At 41.9% G+C, this 19814-nt stretch overlaps 1 protein-coding gene and 1 non-coding gene across 2 annotated transcripts in view; both read right to left on the bottom strand.

Moving 5' to 3' along the window:
• Nucleotides 1-19814, bottom strand: part of LOC109418656 (Kruppel-like factor 2) — a 575512-nt gene that overhangs the window by 51875 nt on the left and 503823 nt on the right. The gene's annotated exons all lie outside the window — the stretch shown is intronic.
• On the bottom strand, nt 15044-15114 carry Trnag-gcc (transfer RNA glycine (anticodon GCC)). Its single transcript has one exon. It is a non-coding gene; the product is annotated as a tRNA-Gly (tRNA).

The raw sequence follows: 19814 nt of genomic DNA, 5'->3' as shown, positions 1-19814 counted from the left end.
TTGCGGATGACATGGATATTATTGCTAGAACATTTGGAACGGTGGCAAAACTGTACACCCGCCTGAAACATGAAGCAGCAAAGGTCGGACTGGTGGTGAATGAGGTTAAGACAAAGTACATGCTGGTAGGTGGGACTAAGCTAGACAGGGCAAGCCTTGGCAGCAATGTTACGATAGACGGGGATACTTTCGAGGTGGTAGAAGAATTCGTCTACCTCGGTTCCTTGCTAACGGCTGAAAAAAACTTGAGCCGTGAAATATGAAGGCGCATCATCAGTGGAAGTCGTGCCTACTATGGGCTCCAGAGGAAACTGCGGTCAAAAAAGATTCATCCCCGCACCAAATGTACCATGTACAAGACGTTAATAAGACCGGTGGTTCTCTACGGACACGAGACATGGACGATGCTCGAGGAGGACCTGCAAGCACAGGATACGGTGGGCAGGGCATGTTGCAAGAATGCCGGACAACAACCCTGCAAAGTTGGTGATTGCTAACCATCCGGTTGGCACAAGAAGGCGTGGAGCGCAGAGAGCACGATGGGTGAATCAGGTGGAGCGTGATCTGGCGAGTGTTGGGCGTGACCGACGTTGGAGAGCTGCAGCTGCAAATCGAGTATTATGGCGGCAAATTGTTGATTCAGTATTATCATGAATTTGATGTTAACTAAATAAATGAAATTAAGTTGCAAAAAGTTTTTTTTTCAGTACGAGTCGTACATTTATATAACGAGGCTTACCGAGTTGGATAAATTCAAAGGGTGCTGAAAAAAAAACCAGTTCCGTACAAAATTTTAAGCAATGATTATTTCATTATTATTCATTAACTCAAATGAGTTGCACTATGAACATTATGCAACTATTCTTCATTATGCAACTCATTTCAGTTGCATAATGAACCAGTTCGGAAAAGTTGGCTATTATGATACCAAAATGAGTTATATAAAAAAGAAATTATGAAACTGAATTACACAGAAGTTTTTTTTTACGACGGTAATGGTACCGCATAAAAAAACCGCGTAAAAAAGCCGCGTTATTTCAAAAAACGTCGTAAAAAAAACCGCGTTATTTCAAAAACCGTCGTAAAAAAAACTTCAGTGTACATTAAATACATAAAACATACTGGGGCTGAAGGCAAAAATCGAAAGGACAGAAGCTCGAAAGAAAACGAACCCGAAATGAAAGAAGGTCAATGGAACATACAGTCTCAATAGCAGAAGGTTGAAAGGTAGAGGGTGAAACAAGCAGAAACTGGGAAAATAAGAAGAATCGGGTCAGTAGCAGAATAAAAGGATGGAAGTCCGATAGAACAGAGTGGTTGCTAGGAGAGAAATTCGATAAAAAACACAAAAGTAAAGAGGATATTAAGTTGGAATGACAGAAAGTCGATATAACAGAGGTCTGAAAGGACAGAAGCCTGAAATGCCAGGCATGATTCTGTCAAATGAAGAAAGGAAATGAGGTAAACTTGAAAGATAATCGAAAAGGCAGAAGGTCAAAATAATTGAAGCCAGAATCGGCAAAAAGTCTAACAAGAATCATTTTCAAACCAAGTACATTGAAGAGTCTAAAATTGATTCGACGCAAAATTTCAGTTTCTTGTCCACAGTACACACGCGTGGTGGTTTTGCACTTGCACTGCAACTTCGACCGATCGGCGGTAATGTTGCTTCGTCTGCGCACAGCATCATCAGCATAAGACACGATCTAAATGCATTTCATGATCATGCTTCTCCGCTCCATAAATGTGTCCCTATGGTTGATCGGTCGGTTGGTGGGTCACTCGACAGTATGGCGACGGCGGCGGTGGCGGAGGCGCTAATGCATGTATACATTTGAATGGTGGATTCTTCGGCTCGGCTCTCGTGAGACGAACATTTAGGGACTCCTCAGCTGGTCTGAGATTTTGTTTTTTCCCATCGTCATCATCTTTCAATCGGCGCACGAACTAGCCTGCCTGTCTGTCTGTAGGGCCACCTAACTTGGTTGGGGATCGTTTTACTCTGATTCATAATGGTCTGTAACAGTCGTGGTTACAGTTTCACTTTTCAATGTAGAACAATGTCTTTGGGTTGCTGGGTCGGCGGCGGCGATTTCAGAGGCAGTAATTAGTGAGTTAATTGGTATTTGTTCATTAGACCTGTTCACTTTGAAACTTTTTTTCTCCGATTCTCCGTGACACATCAAATTATCAATCCACATGTAAAACCAAGCCTTCAGTCCAAAATTGAGCCTAATTGATGAAGATTTAAAGGTGTATCAAATCGATTTTGTGTTTTTTTAGCCGTTTTCACAGAAATTTACTCAGAAATTCACAAAATTGCTCCGAAAAGATGGTGGAGATACCGTTAGGATATAGTTAGAACAATACTCTACAACTTTGCCGAAGACACTACGGTGTTTAAATTGCGTATTTCGAAGTTATCCAACAATTTTAGTTAAAAAATCACGAAAAAACACGATATTTTTACGATTTTACATATAAAAGTCATGTAATTTTACATCGTTTTAAGTGACTAAATTAATAAGCGATTACTCCTTTGTGTAACGAACATTTCGTCCATACATCGTTTTTGTGTAGGAATTCGTTTTCCTTGACTAATTATCAAAAGTATGTCACGTTGATACTAAAAATCGCACAGAGTTACCAGCACGAATTAAAACAAAGTTACCCATGATTAAGACGTCATGCCATCGTATTCTAATGTCTTTTGATCTAAGTATCAGAAATAGTGCGGATGGTAAGGCTCAAGCTTGCGGATCAGAAGGTCCCAGGTTCAAGCTCAAATACATGATAAACTTTTTTTTCTTTCTTTGTAGCAGTTAGGATGATGAATTTGTCATGACTTACACTACACGCAATCTCCCAAAGAATAATGATCGGGACCTGCCAATTAAGCCCATTCCAGGACTAGCTAGATACTTAGTTTATACTTGTTGACAATAAATCGTGTCGACGATATCAGCTGGGCGAAATATTGAGCATCTGTTTGATAATGATCAATTTAGCTAAAACAATTCAATACGATGATGGAACTGCTTCTGGATGCAACATTTTACAGACAACTGTGGGTGGAGCTTACTTCTTATCCATCTACCCACAAATCAGCACAACTACACGATGAAGGGAAACTTCATTCTTACTATGCACTCTACGGTTCCGAAATAATGCTATGATGCCAAATTGCAATGAAATGCAGTGCGTAGTTTCATCAACTTATAGCAGGATCGAGACGCAAAAAAAATTCTATTCCAGGACTCGAACCTTGAATCTTCGAATCCACAATCGCATGCTCAACCAACTGCACCAAATTTAAACTGATGCAGATGAGACAAAGAAGTGTAATGACGTTTAAATCATGGGTAACTTTGTTTTATTTTATGCTGGCAACTCTGTACAATTTTTAGTATCAACGTGACGAACTTTTGATAATTAGTCAATGAAAACGAATTTCTACACTAAAATGATGTATGGACGAAATGTTCGTAACACATAGGAGCAATAGCTAATAAAATTAGTCACCTAAAACAATGTAAAATTACATGACTTTTACATGAAAAATCGTAAAAATATTGTATTTTTTGGTGATTTTTTAACGAAAATTGTTGAATAACTTTGAAATACGCAATTTAAACACCGTAATGTCTTCGGCAAAGTTGTAGAGTATTGTTCTAACTATATTTTAACGGTATTTTCGGTACCTTCCTGGTGCAATTTTCTGGATATTGAAGTACATTTTCGTGAAAATGCTCGAAAAAACACAAAATCGATTTGATACACCTCTAAACCTTTATCAATTTGGCTCAATTTTGGACTGAAGCCTTGTTTTTGCATGTGGATTGATAATTTGATGTGACACGGGTAGGTCAAAAAAAGTGAACAGGTCTATTGTTCATACTTTACCGCAAATGACTGAGCAAACATGTTTTATCGATATTACCTCAATTGAATTATATAGTTGTGAATTAGGAAATCTTAAGTATTGGCTATATGTCGTTCTTTTTCGTAATTAATTTGTTTTATTATTATTCATTCAATTCATAAGTAATCATCATCATTAGTGATCGATAAAAAATGGTGCTGACTCAATGCTCTCAAAGAAATTCAGAAAAAAAAACTTTCAGAAATTCAAGGAGATCGTATAATAACTCCCACTGCAATCATTAACACATTTACAGCATTTTCCGCTTCTTCCTTCCTTTGAAAATTGTTCTGTTTTTTTTAAGAATGGAGTTCATTCAATTCCTTTGAATTGGAAATTTCAAACAGCCAGCTTGGAAATAGCTTCAATAACTATCTTCAAATTTATCTCAAAACACTTTATCAATGAATGCTCTCAGTTTTTTTTTCAGAGTTTCTTTAGTTTTTTCTGCAGAAGATTTTTAAATTTTCCAAAGTTTTCCAGGACGTTATTAATGATATTTTTCTGGAAATATTACAGAAAACCTGTTTTTTGATCTACTCATTCTTTTAGAAATTCCTGTCGTTGACTTCAAACACATCAATAGACAACTACTTTAATCCAGACATCGATTCAAATATAAAAACCCAAATAATAAGTTATTACAAAAAAAAAAACAGTTCGTAAACTCCCGCCACAGGTTCATGAGGACGTGTGCGCGAACGCGAGCTCTTGCAACCCAGAAGAGCAGATATCGGCACCAACATTTCAAAAGGGAGTAACTGCATTTGGAAGTAATACATTCTTTCAAAGCTGTAGGTCGTACTGCCTCCCTTACACTCAAACCACCGTGGTTGTCGGAAAGAGGAGAGTTTTTCCCATCTGGTACTTGTTGTGAAAAACATGGAAATCATAACACATGATCCACAGCTTCAAAAGAAGGTGATGATTCCAAAAGCAGTTACGCCCTTTTGAAATGTTGGTGTCGATATGCTTCAACGATCATCGTCGATCATGTCACGATCAGGTTTCTGAACTTTTTCTCATGGCTTTCGAAGTGCTTAACCTCGTGTTCCTAGAAGGTTTTTACCATCCATAGTGGCTGTGACTTGGTCAGGAATTCAAACGCCAACCTACCACCACCAAGTTTGGCGGTTATTGAAGCAAAGCAGGGGAAAGAGTGGCAAAAACACAATGAACTACCGCGTTGTCCCTGGGACGCGCGCGACGCGATCCAGCTTCTATAGTTTTTCGATCGTTGATTGGTTACCATCGTCGGTCGGGAGATCATGCACTGTGCCGCGCTTTATTACATTGAGTGGTTGCTGAAACAAAACGCTGATTGATCCACCTAAGGATGACTGCCAAGCTAGCGGCGATCTGTACAACCGGTCGTTTTCCGATCCAGGAAATAGTTTCCACGTCGCACGAGGGCTTCGCAATAGCGAAGATCAACGGGGTATACTACTGCAGTTGTTATGCCCCTCCCAGGTGGACGATAGACCAGTTCTCGTCTATGTTGGAATCGATAACAAACGCAATGGTGGGATTGAGTCCCATGGTCATCGGTGGAGACTTCAACGCCTGGGCGATTGAGTGGGGTAGCCGCTTGACTAACGCGAGAGGTTGGGCCTTACTCGAAGCTATGGCTAGACTAAACGTGGATGTCGCAAACGTAGGCGACAAAAAAACCTACAGTAGGAATGGTGCAGAGTCCATCATTGATGTGACCTTCTGGAGCCCGGATCTAAACCCTAAATCGGACTGGAGGTTCGACGATGGATACACGCATAGTGACCATCTGGCGATTCGATACAGAGTGGAACACGGAGGAAGACGGCCACAGCCGAAGGTCATCGACCGTCATCGGGGATGGCTGACGATTCGATAAGCCGGCATTTGTGGAGCGATTGTTTATGGAGAGTAACACCGACGATCTATCCAGCGATGATCTAGTCGGAACCCTAAGCCGTGCATGTGACGCCGCTATGCCAAGGTGATCCCTACCCAGAAATGGACGCAAACCGGTGTACTGGTGGTGTCCAGAAATCGCAGAACTCCGCGCATCCTGTTTAAGAGCTAGAAGGAGGATGCAAAGGGCTCGTACCGATGAGGATAGAATTGAACGAAGCGAGGCCTACAGGGCGGCTAAACTGGCATTGAATAAAGAGATTAAGACTCGTAAGCGGGCGTGCTTCGAAAATCTCTGCCAGGCAGCCAACACGACCCCATGGGGTGATGCCTACAGAGTAGTCATGGCCAAAACGAAGGGCGCGTCAGCACCCCCAGAACGCTCTCCAGAGATGCTGCAGAAGATCGTGGAAACGCTGTTCCCGCGCCACGATACAAGACCATGGCCCCCGTTCCCTATAGCCAAACCGGCGATAGCGAGGTAGCCCCGGTGACGAACGACGAACTCATTGCAATAGCAAAGTCGCTTAAGTTGAACAAGGCTCCGGGTCCGGACGGCATCCCGACATTAGCCATCAAGACGGCCATCGAGGCTAAGCCTGACATGTTCAGAATGGCTATGCATTTCCGGAGAGGTGGAAAAGGCAAAGATTGGTTCTAATGCCCAAACCCGGGAAGCCACCTGGCGACCCGTCGGCATACAGACCTATCTGCCTGCTGGACACCGCCGGAAAACTGTTGGAACGGATCATTCTGTCGAGGCTGATGGTCTATACCGAGAAACCAGATGACTCTGGTCTCTCGGATAACCAGTTCGGCTTTCGGAAGGGTCGATCGATGGTGGACGCTATTAGGGCTGTAACCAAAACGGCCGAAATAGCGCTCCAAAAGAAGCGAACAGGAATCCGCTATTGCACGGTCGTCACGCTGGACGTTAAGAATGCGTTCAACAGCGTCAGCTGGACCGCCATTGAGTGCGCAATACACCACCTAGGAGTCCCGGTTGGCCTATGCTGGATATTGGAGAGCTACTTCCAGAATAGAGTGCTAATCTATGACACCGAGGAAGGCGAGAGGAGCTACAAAATCACCGCAGGGGTACCGCCCGGTACTATGGAACGCGGCGTATGATGGCGTATTGAGGCTCAAACTTCCACCGGGCGTAAAGCTGGTCGGCTTTGTCGATGATATTACCCTCGTGGTACACTAAAACCTCTTTTTATGCATGTTTTTTTTATGCACTTTTAATTTATGCACCTTTTTTTATGCCCTGCATAAAAAGAGGGAGAGCTACTCAGAACCAATATTGTGCATAAGAATATTTAATAATGCCAGGAACTATTGCAACGGCGACCGGGGGGTGTTTACAGATGAGAGCAAAGGAAGGTTACAGGTTCGTTTTTGGGTGGTCTCATGTGCGTTACATGGGCTCCGAGTGGGTCTTAAGGGGATATCGGAGCCATTTCGGGAGTATCAGCATTTTAGGCTGGTTTCAAAGCCGTTATGGAGGCGTTTTTAGGGGTTTTGGTTTAGGAGGATTTTTTATAGACATTTCAAGATGTTCCAGATCATTTTTGGCGTAATTCAGAGGCGTAACGGAAGCGTTACGGAGGAGTTTTCGGGGTGTTCGGAGCCTCTCAGGTGCGTTACATGGGGTCCGAGGGGGTTTAAGGGGGATTTCAGAGGCATTTCAAAATGATTCAGAGCATTTTCGGCGTGATTCAGAAGCGTTACGGAAGCGTTACGGAGGAGTTTTCGGGGTGTTCGGAGCCTCTCAGGTGCGTTACATGGGGTCCGACGGGGTTTAAGGGGGATTTTGGAGGCATTTTAAGACGTTTCAGAGCATTTTCGGCGGGATGTAGCGGCGTTACTTATGCGTTACGTACGGAGGAGTTTTCGGGGTGTTCGGAGCTTCTCAGGTGCGTTACATGGGGTCCGAGGGGGTTTAAGGGGGATTTTGGAGGCATTTCAAGACATTTCAGAGCATTTTCGGTGGGATGTAGAGGCGTTACTTAAGCGTTATGAGGAGTTTTCGTGGGTTTCGGAGCCTCTCAGGTGCGTTACATGGGCTCGGATGGGGTTTAAGGGGGATTTTGGAGGCATTTCAAGACGTTTCAGAGCATTTTCGGCGGGATGCAGAGGCGTTACTTATGCGTTACGGAGGAGTTTTCGGGGTGTTCAGAGCTTCTCAGGTGCGTTACATGGGGTCCGAGGGGGTTTAAGGGGGATTTTGGAGGCATTTCAAAATGTTTCAGACCCTTTTCGGCGTGATTTGGAGGCGTTGCGGAAGTGTTACGGAGGAGTTTTCAGGGTGTTCGGAGCCTCTCAGGTGCGTTACATGGGGTCCGAGGGGGTTTAAGGGGGATTTTGGAGGCATTTCAAGACGTTTCAGAGCATTTTCGGCGGGATGCAGAGGCGTTACTTATGCGTTACGGAGGAGTTTTCAGGGTGTTCGGAGCCTCTCAGGTGCGTTACATGAGGTCCGAGGGGGTTCAAGGGGGATTTTGAAGGCATTTTAAAATGTTTCAGACCATTTTCGACGTAATTTGGAGGCAATACGGAAGCGTTACGGAGGAGTTTTCAGGGTGTTCGGAGCCTCTCAGGTGCGTTACATGGGGTCCGAGGGGGTTTAAGGGGGATTTCGGAGGCATTTCAAGACGTTTCAGAGCATTTCCGGCGGGATGCAGAGGCGTTACTTAAGCTTTACGAGGAGTTTTCGTGGGGTTCGGAGCCTCTCAGGTGCGTTACATGGGGTCCGAGGGGATTTAAAAGGGATTTTGGAGGCATTTCAAGACGTTTCAGAGCATTTTCGGGGGATTCAGAGGCGTTACGGTAGCGTTACGGAGAAGTTATCTGGGGTTTCAAAGCCTCTCAGGTGCGTTACATGGGGTCGCCGTGGGGTTCAAGGGGGATTTTTAAGGCATTTCAGGAAGTTTCAGAGCAGACTCTGAAATACCTTAAATCGCCCCTTAAACCTCATGCACCCTTTAAAGTCTCCTGAGATCCCTTGAATTGCCCCTAAAGCCCCTTGGAACGCCCCTGAAACCCACTTAATACTATTGAAATACCCCAGAATTCTCCGTAATCCAATGAAAATACCAAAAAATCTTGACAGAACACCCTTGTAAGGCTCCTCAAACCCCCCGAAACAACCCCTTAAAACGCCCCTGAAGCCCCTTGGAACCCCCTTTTTGGGCTCTCTGGAAACATTCTGGAAACCCCCTTAGCCCCACCTCATCTGCCCAGGAGCAAGATCTGTTCTCGCAAGCTAGATTTTCTAATCTAAGCCCAAACTTAATTTATGCATAAATTTCCCTCTTTTTATGCCTTTTTTAATTTATGCACATTTTTAATTTATGCAGTCCCAGCCATGTGCATAAAAAGAGGTTCCAGTGTATACGGCGAGTCGATAGAGGAAGTGGAACTGACAACAACTCACGCAATTGGCATAGTGGAGGATTGGATGAGGTCGAGACATTTGGCACTCGCGCACCACAAAACGGAGGTGGTGGTGGTAAACAACCGCAAGTCTGAACAGCAGGCAGTTGTCACCACAGGTGGATGCACGATCAACTCTAAGCGCTCACTGAAGCAATTGGGGGTCATGATCGACGATAAGCTGAAATTCGGAAGCCACGTAGAATATGCCTGCAAAAGGGCAAGCATGGCGATAATGGCATTGTCAAAGATAATATCAAACAGCTTGGCAATAGTCTCGAGTAAGCGTAAGCTGCTCGCGGCAGTAGCGGTCTCCATACTACGGTATGGCGCTGCTCCATGGTCGAAGGCGCTAGTGGTTAACCGAAACGTGAAGCGACTTGAGAGTACCCACAGGCTGATGTGCCTTAGGGTGGTGAGCGCATACCGCACGGTCTCAAAGGACGCGGTATGTGTGCTAGCGGGCATGATGCCCATGGCTTTAGTGGTGGCAGAGGATGAAGAATGCTTCGAGCGACGCGGCATAAGAGGCGCGAGGCGTATCGCCAGAACCTCATCTATGCTGAAGTGGCAGAGCGAATGGGATTCCTCCAGCAAGGGTAGATGGACACACAGGCTCATACCGAGCGTGTCCAAGCGGACGAGCAGGCCCCATGGCGAGGTGAATTTTCACTTGACTCAATTTTGTCAGGCCATGGGTGCTTTAGGTGGTATCTGCACAGATTCGGACACGCAGGCTCACCCGCATGTCCGGAGTGTGCAGACTGCGACGAGATCGCGGAGCATGTGCTCTTTGAATGTCCACGTTTCGTGGAGCAAAGGTCGAGTATGCAGGAGATATGCGGTAGAGATATCACGCCTGACAACATTGTTGAAAGGATGTGTATGGGGGCGGACAAGTGGGACTCCGTTACTTCCACGGTTTCTCGAATCGTACTTGAACTACAGAGTAAATGACGAGCCGAACAACAGCTAGTTGAGTTGACCCCCCCTTCCCCATCCAGGAGCTTGAGTTCAACGGGTAGTCTAAGTACTAGCCAGGACCCGAGCCTCCAGGGGAGAGTGAACAACTTAAGGCGGTAGCTGGTGGAACGCTTACTATTAGAGTGTACTCATGTACGGCCCCCCCCTTCTCGAAATCATCCCTAACGGGCGTACCGCGAAGGTAAGGAAGAGAGAGAATGAGTTTTTAGTGGGTCGAACCCCACATCACCCGAGGAACCACCTCTTGGGTATCTGTTGCAGATTTTCTTATTCTATTAAAAAAAAGGATGACTGGCTTATTTTTTCAAAGGAACTTTTTACTCTTTGTTAGGGATGTATGGTAAAGTCATAGAATCATCAAGACACTGAAGACGACCTTACAGTTGAAGTCGAAATACGTATCTGTTAAAGGATGCAAATTCTTAGTGGAATTCAAAGGAACAGTACTTAACACGATTTTCTTTTTACTTACAGATATTCCCCTAACAAGCCCAGGTGCATCATCAAGATTGAACAGTTTTAAAATGTAGCGAAATGAAAGGCATGAACGAATACGTTTGATGTAATGATTGCAGTATTCTTCGATTTACAGAGATATTTTTTGCCAGTAATAATATCTGTCATCATCATTCTGGCGTTACATCTCAACTGGGGAGGACTGCTTCTCAGCTTAGCACATGCACAGTTATTAACCAAACGCTTTCTTTACCAATAGAATGTTGTAATAAAATAAAAAGGCACATGATGGTTCTATTTTGTGTGGTAATAAAAAAGCTATTCTCGGCAAAGATTGCTCCCCAAAACATGAATTAAGCCCATTCAGTTACTTATCAAAGCCAATGATTTCAGTTCACTTCCATGTTATTTTTTTTTTCGTTTTTCAACAATTAACGTTTTTTTTTTTTTTGCGATACGTATAAAATATTTGACACTTTTCCATGAGTTCGGAAATTTAAACAACTTTGAGTACCGTAGGGCATTGCAAACTGCGATTGCTAAGGAAAATATTCTTAGTTTTTGACGTTGAGTGGCTTTGTTGTTTACGATTCGGACTTAAAAAAATCGTCAGCTCCCGCATTAAAAAAAAAAATCGCCAGCTTATCATGAGTGATTGAATTGAATTCAAAAAGGGGGGTATGCGTGCGTGTGCTGTTTTATCACTTGATGGTGGCTTGGTGGCTCACCTCATGGAGTTCCTTCTGGGATTCCACGAGAATTCCATCCGGGACTCCTCTTATGGTTTGTCCACAAATTTGTTCCAGAGCTTTCTTCGGAGATTCCGAAAGGTCTTAATGAAATTCTTCCAGAAGTTTATTTAGGATTCCTTCAGAAATTCCCTCTGGGGTTTTCCCAGGAGTTTTTTTTTTTTTTGAGAGGGACCGCCTGGGGTTCCGTCGAAAGCTCTTGCCAGGATTGTTCCAGTGAGTTCCCCGAGATTCTTCCAGAGATTCCTGGATTTCTGTAGAAATTAATTTCGAGATTCCTTCAGCATTTCTCCTTCAAGGATTGCCTTAGTAATTTTTCCAGAAACTCTTCCAGGTATTCTTTCCGTGGTTTCTCCACAAACTTATTCTAGAATTCCTCTAGGAGGGAGCTATAACTAAGTTGCTTTTTCCTGTGTTTATTCAAGAAAATCCTACAGAAACTACATGAGGAATTCCAAAAACAAAATACTCCAAAAAAATCATAATGAACTCCAGGAGGATTTCCATTACAAACATCTGAAAGAATTCCAGAATGGTCTGCAGGAATTCCTGACGGGGCTCTTGGTAGAACCCAAAAAAGAGTTCCTAGATGATTCCTGGGAAAAGTTCACGAAGAAATCCCGGAATCAGCTTCTGAAAGAATTTCTAGAAGAAGCTCTAAGAGGAATCCCGGAAGAAGTTCCTGAAAAGTAATTCCTGACAGTCACCAAAAAGAAATTCCCGGAGGAATCCCGGAAGGAATTTCCGAAAGAAACCTGGAAAATTCCCAGAAAGATTACCTGGTGAAATTATTGTTGAAATCCCAGAAGGAATACTTGAATCAGAAGTAGCTTCCGAAAAAAAACCGAAAGAAGTTCCTGAAGGGATCTCGGAGAAGATTTTAGAGGAATACTGAATGAAGTTCTTGTCGGGGATCTTGTAGGATTTCTGGAAGGGTTTCAGAAAGAATTCCTGACGAATTTCCAGAAGATACTCCGGGAAGAATCTCGAATGAATTTTCAGGAATAAATCCTTGCAAGGAGTTTTTGAAGGAATCTCGGTAAGAATTTTTGATACAATTTCCGAAAGAACTCCTAGAGAAATTCTGGGTGAAGTTGCTAGAATTTCCAGGAATACCATCTAGAAGCACAAAAAAAATAAATCCAGAGACATCCTAAAAGAAACTATTCGAAGCATCTCGGATGAAGTTCCTGGAGGATTCCGGGGACTTTTGAGAAACTCTGGAAGAAATCTCTTGAAGTCCGAACGTAAACAAAAAGGTCACAAAACATTAAAAAAAATCCTTAGCATCCGCGGCTTGTTTTGTCCTATAGGCTATACCAATTCAATTGTTTCTGAGATAACCCGAATTGTGGGATTCGGGGAAAGACATTTCGCTTTCTCACTTGCTTTAGGGATTTCTTCAAGTTTCAAGTTTCTTTCAGTTCCGAAATTCCTCTGGATGTTGGTTCCGAGGATTTCTCCAGGAACTCTTTCTGGGATTCCTTAGGGATTCTTCCAGGAGTTTCTTCTGCGATTCCTAATGAGATTACAGATTCTCTTTCAGAGATTTCTCCAGAGATTCCTTCCGAAACTTCACCAAGAATTTCTTCTGTAACACTTTCGGGACTTCCACGATTTCTTCAGGAATTTCTTCCAGAATACCTCCAGGAATTTCGTTCCGGGATTTTTTCATGCATTTATTCTAAGATTCCTCCAGAAATTCATTCCGAGATTCCTACAGAAATTCTTTCTAAGATTCATCAAATATTTTTTCCTTGAATTCCTCAAAGAATTCCGGGATTCCTCCAAGATCTCCGGGATACCTCTAGGAATCCTTTCTCGTAAAAAAAAAAATAAACTCTTGGAGGTGTCCTAGAAGGAGCAATGTTCAGAAGATTTTGAAAATATCAGGGAAATAAATATTGCAAGAGAAAATACTTCTAGAATGTTTCTATAACAAGATAACTGATCTTAATCGATTTAATCATATCAAGACCAGTTTGGATGGTTCTAAAAGATAATGCAAATAAAATCAATAAAGGTTCCCAGAGCACAAGAAGATTTTTCCAGTAAAGTGAGGATCCTAAACAAGCAAAATTACGTAATTATTAAACGGACCCTTAGGCCACATGTAATTTTTTGGCAATCCTGACGTTCTAGAAATAACATTCTTTGATTTGAAAATGAAATTTGAAATAAAAATTTGTGATTCGATAGTACGTACGTTTCGATAGTACACTAAACGAAGCGGTGGTGTACGTACTATCGAGGTATGCCTGTATTTACAAATCAATTACTGCAACAAGTTTCAAAAATTTTTTTGTCCAAATTTAGAAGCATTTGTATGGAAGCTTTTTCTGAAGAATTTTGTATATATTTTTTTTGTGCAAAAAGGACACACCCTCCCCTCTAAGTCTACATTGTAGCAACTACGAATTGTGCGGTCATTTATGATCATTCTCATGCTAATGCTCAATCCCATAACTAAATTTCTGAAGCGATTGCATGGGGAACTAGTTTAAAATAGATATGGAACGAGCTCACCAGGTAATATCTGTCATTGTGCAAATCAAAGAAAATATTAGAACTGAACCGAAATACATTACTTAGTACCTGGAAAAGCACGAAAAATCCGCTTTTCTCTTTTTTATTTGTGTAAAGTTTGTTTGTTAAAGTTATGTAATTCCCTCTACTCTGGGCTTTGGTCTGTTCCTCATTCATTTAATATTAAGAAGTCGTCGGAACCTGCAGAACAAATATCCTGTAGAACACATAAGGCTTAACCTTTCGGTCGTACTAGCCTGTATAAGAAATGCAAAAACAAAAAAGCGTCAACCCGTGTGGTTGACGAGACACAAGATCGCGGTACCTACCCCGGCGATGTTGTGAAAAAGAATGCGACCTGTGATCGCGAGCGCGCGCGCTCGAGTTGCGCTAAATTTAAGGGATTAGGAAATTACTCGTTTTAAACACGACCTGCCACACCAGCCACACCGCGTCACTGCGCTGAGCGATTCGTTCGATTGCCGACACTATCCTTTTTCTTGAAACAGATCACTGAAGGGGTTCAACCGCCACTTCATGCAGCATTGAGGGTGACACTCTCTTTCCTGGGTTCTCACCGTCGTCGTTTTCATCATTAGGTATTAACATCATCCCGGCCGTTCGTCTGTCGCGCGCTGCCACTACCGACCTAACTCACAATCGTGCTCAGCTCAGCAGTGTAAACACGTGTTTGCTCAACCCGACCATACCACCAGCTAGTAGTAGTGGACACGGCTTGCGAGCGCTCGGTGAGAGTCTAGATTTGCATTAATCGGCAAACGTCCATCCGTCCGTTACTCGTAATTAAAGCACCGCGCTTCAGGAAAAGCAAAGAATGTGTCAAAAAATCGTGATTGAGTTATAAATCGATCTCGATCGCCAGATCTTGAGTCGCGTCAGTCAGTGTATCTACCTAGCTAGACTATAGCAGCGAAGGGAGTATGAAAGCGCGTGCCGATCTGAATTGGTGGACGGGAATAGCATCGTGCCTTACTCAATTAGCTTAGAGCTCTGACTGCTACAGTGTTGCAAAGTTATTTTTGAGCAAGCATGGGAATGAGGCAAAAAACAAGAAGTATGCATCGGCCGGGAATCGAACCCGGGCCGCCCGCGTGGCAGGCGAGCATTCTACCACTGAACCACCGATGCTTGTTGGAAATAGGGGAAATAATTTGGAAATATTCATGGGATTATTTCTAGAAAACGGTTCGCTTGGAAGAATATTCATCGGACGCGCTAGAAATGTTTTAATTAAAATCTTTTCAATGGAAGTAGAATCGACCAAATCCATGTTGAAAAGTCATATGTTTGCAGAAATTATTTCTGTTGGAAGAGATGATTTCTAAAACAATACATAGGTAGTTGAGGAAAATTAATAATAGCAATAACCGTAAACAATCTAGGGGAAATCACGGCTTCGGCAAGATTTCCTTCTTTTTTCGACCAAGGCTGAATTCCATCGTTATCCGTTATTGTTTTCGTTGCATCGTTATTCTTGGAGATTTACTGGGAGTCTTGTAATAGTTTTGGGAGAAATCTCTAAAGAGACCCTCCATCTGGAATTAGTCAAGGTATTTCTTTTGGGATTTTCTTCTGCCATTTCTCCAAGTGTTTCTGTTGGATTCATTCCCGAACAGTGTTTGAATTTCTCCAGGATGTCCCACTAATTAATTTCTTACAAGAATTCCTTATAAGAATTCTCCCGGAGTTTATTCCGGGAACTCTCAAAAAGTTCTTTCTGGGAGTTCTTCGGGACTTGCTTCTGGAAATCTTCCAAGCATTCCTTCTGAGATTTCTTTAGGAGTTTCTTCTGCAAATTATTCTCCTGGATTGCTCTCGTGGAGTGTTTTTTCTTGAAATCTTCCAAGAGTTTTTCATGGAATCCTCCATGAAAACTACCAGAAGATTCATGTGTGAATCCAACAGTTGGTGAACAGTAGAGCCTTCTGGGAATGTTCCAAGAGTTACTGTTGAGATCTCTAAATGGAATTCCTAAAACAAATGCGCAGAAGGAATTCTCGGAGAAATCCTAGACTAAACTTCTATGGGAATCCCTAAATGAACATCCGAAGGAATTCATGAAGACATTCCTAGATGCAATCCATAAAATAATCTGGAAGAATCCCCAGGGTTTCTGGGTATGACTGTGGTTAATCGCAGGGGGAATTCGTGAAGAAATTACCAGATAATTTCTGTACGAATCTCCAGAAGAAATTACAGGAGGAGTACCCAGATTGAATTTTTAGGTGACATCCAGACGGAGTAGAATATCCAGAGCAGACGGAATTACTGGGGATATTTTCACAAGTTTTTCTTGGAGATCCTAATTGAACGAGTTGGAATTTCTGGAGGAATTCCCAAAAGACATTTCTGAAGGAATCTTCTACAAGTAAGTGTTCTTGAAGTTATTCCAAGATGGCATTCACCGTGACTATACTATAATCAATATGATGACTGGTGACAAAGTTAGATAACATATGTCACACGATTTCTGCACAGCATTCCTTCCGAGTTTCATACTAAATCTCACCGAAGTTCAAACTGAATCCATTCAGTTGAATAATGAACATGATGCAGGTATTTTTCATTTTGCAACTCATTTCAGTTGCATAATGAACCAGTTCAGAAAAATTGGCCATTATGATATGTACCGAAATAAGGTATCTATATAAAGAAAAATGGAATAGTGTTTGTATGTCACAAATAGGCTCGGGAACGGGTCAACGGATACACTTAATTGTTTCACTGTTACATTCTTGCAGGATTCGAAGGTAAGAAAACCGGAAAATCTGATATCCGTTTTGAGCGAAACATTTCTATGGACCTGGACGCCAACAAACACAGTAGGCAGACAGTACGACGTTTGCCGGGACAGCTAGTATAAAACAGAAATTATGATACTGAATTGTATAATAGTAGTTTACGCAACAAGGTGCAGAATGAAGATTTTTATAGCACGAGTGGTATGTTTATCCAACGAGGCTTGCCGAGTTGGATAATTACGACGAGTGCTGTAAAAATCGAGTTCTGCCCCGAGTTGCGTACAACGTTTTTTTGCAATTTCATAAGTTACCACTTGAGCATAGTTTTTAACAAAACTTTTTCATCAAACTGCACACTGATGTTCATAGCCATGTTTAAGAAAGTGGATCATAGCAGGTTATGCTGTGCAGTTGTCACAATTTTTCAAACCTGCGTCCAGAAAGCATCAAGAAGTTGATCGAAACTGAAAACAGTGCTGCAATGGTTCATTATGCAACGCAAATCGGTGCTGTAATAAACCATTACAGCACTGCTTACATGATGTGAGAAAGTATGCCTTTTCCTGGCAGATTTGCGTGAGGTAAAACAGCCTATTGCGATGAGAAATTGCAAAAAAAAACTAATTTATAGGATCTGTTTGCAAAGTAACTTTTATAGGGTGATATGAGATAAAATGGGCCATGTCACAGCATGACCCCATTATCATTGAATACTGTAGAGCTGATAACTTATTATTTGTTCAATCCAGTGAATCAAAATTCAACCATCGCGCGACAATAACGACAATGTCGCAACCTGAATTCGTTGCGACATTCTACCCAATGCGACATAGGATTGTCCCAACTTGAACAGAATAGGACAAAGATCGTGCACCACGGAATTGAAGATTTTTAAAGCTTGCTTTGTGATTTTCGAGTGGTAACCAGGGATGGGAACATTCACTTGCAACGAGTTACATTCATTTGCTATTTTCTCAGCTCAGAAGCGTGCAATCAAGAAACGATGTATGGGTAACTCTTGCCTTGTGATTTCGTCTAAAACTTTGCCGAATAGAGTAGGGGTAGCACACGAATCCCAAGGTCGTGACAGAGCTGTGAAAGCGACTCTCCACGAGGTGAGTGTAATTTACATTCACCTCGTGGAGAGTTGTCTTCGCAGCTCCCTCACGACTTCGGTAAGCGAGTGTGACCCCTACTTTATTCGGCAAAGTTTTAGACGAAATCACAAGCTAAAAGTCGTCCACACATCGTTTCTTGATTGCACGCTTCTGAGTTGAGAAAACTGCAAGTGAGTGTAACTCTTTCCAAGTGAGTGTTCCCATCCTTGGTGGTAACTTCGAGTCGGTAAACACTGCAACGCTGCTGAAGATGTATCATCAAAAAGTTTCGATTTTGGGTTGGCAATAATTGATTATTCACGAGTTGAAAAGTACGCACCAAATTCAGGTTCCATTTTGCCTGCAACAACAATTTTCGAGATCATGTCATTATCTGTTGCCAGTTGGGATAAAGAATAATCACCGCGTCTTCTTTTGCCTTTTTTGTCTGACAATTCTCTTCACTGGTTCAATCATAAGCTTTAATTATTGCAGCATTTGAATCTTGTAGACGTTATATTTATCAATACTATTGAGATAGGGTAAAATTGGGTAGAATACGCCACTTCTTGGACTAAGCATAGTATGATGTCATCGTCATTCAATTTTGTAGATATAATAACATGAAATTTGTTCAATCATTAAAAAAAATCTAAATCAATTGAAGTTACAGGCATATATTCATTAAAACAATAAATTTAGGGTGAAACAGGGCAAAATGGGTCACATATTAGGTTCAGCACTGCATGAACTCTTCATCAGTCTCAGTAATCATAATAATAATAATATCATATTCGTCAATTCATATACAATAAAAAATCGGCGGCGTGTAGAGTTATGGAACTACACGCTAAGACCGCTCAGCACATAGAATGTGTAAGACCTGCTCATAATTGCATAATTTCCAGACTACACCAAAAATGTGTAACAGTAACACATTCACAAAAAAAGCTCGTACACTCTTCTAGATGCAAAATGTCGATATTTTTTGTTTACCAAGGTCACTAGTATACCTAGCTAGATTGCCATACATTTTTTTTGCGAATTTCACTGATATTTTGCTGATTTTGTGAATGTGCACTGCCCCCACTCGCATAACAGTCCCATTTGACTTTTCATCACTTTTGAGTTAACGTTATGAATAGTCATCATTTTTTATGTACTTTCAAAAACAACAATAAAAATTACGAATTTTCATGTCAATGTGTGAAAAAAATACCAAGTTATGAGCGTCCCATATCAAAAGTACCCGCATAACAGTCCCATCATGGATTTTTGTGTCACGTAACACAAAACTAAACAACTTTGTAATGATTGTAATATTTTTTACAGTTATATATTCATGTGCAAAGCAATCTGTGAAAGTTTCGAGATGATCGAAATATTTTTCAAATTTTGGCGATTTTTCAAAGTTTTATATGGAAACAAGTTTTCAAACTTCAAATGCCGTTTTCTCAATTCCTACTTTTTGCAAATGGGACTGTTATGCGAGTGGGGGCAGTGCAAGGGTTACAAATTTTTGATGTAGGCTGGAAATTATGCACTTTAGTGCTGATCGATTTTAGGGTGTATTCCCATCGAGAACGGCTGATTCAGGGTAAAATGGGCAAAATGAATCCCTAATCAAGGTCTGCACAGGATAAAACCATCACCATTCGATTTATTGGATCCTTTTCTTTTCCACTACCCTTAATGCGTCGGGTGTACAAAACATGTTCTGACTGATCTAAAGACTGAAAAAGTTTTCCGGTATAAACTCCCAGCACCTAAGTTCAACAATACAGTTTTCCAACATTTTACTCAAATAGCATGAAATTAACCAATGAATCACATATACCCATGCTTTTTGCACCAGTTCATCGCAAAAAAAAACGAGGAATTTATCATCCCGCCATACAAAAATTGAGCTCATTACTACAAATCTAGTACTTCACCGAACGTGTGTCCTATTCATCACCCCTTCCTGTGACAGCCAAGGTAATGCTAATTG

Source organism: Aedes albopictus, chromosome 3 (assembly GCF_035046485.1).
Source record: "Aedes albopictus strain Foshan chromosome 3, AalbF5, whole genome shotgun sequence".
Taxonomy (NCBI): domain Eukaryota; kingdom Metazoa; phylum Arthropoda; class Insecta; order Diptera; family Culicidae; genus Aedes; species Aedes albopictus.
Note: the sequence above shows the minus strand (reverse complement) of the source record. Positions and strands in the feature narration are given on the sequence as shown.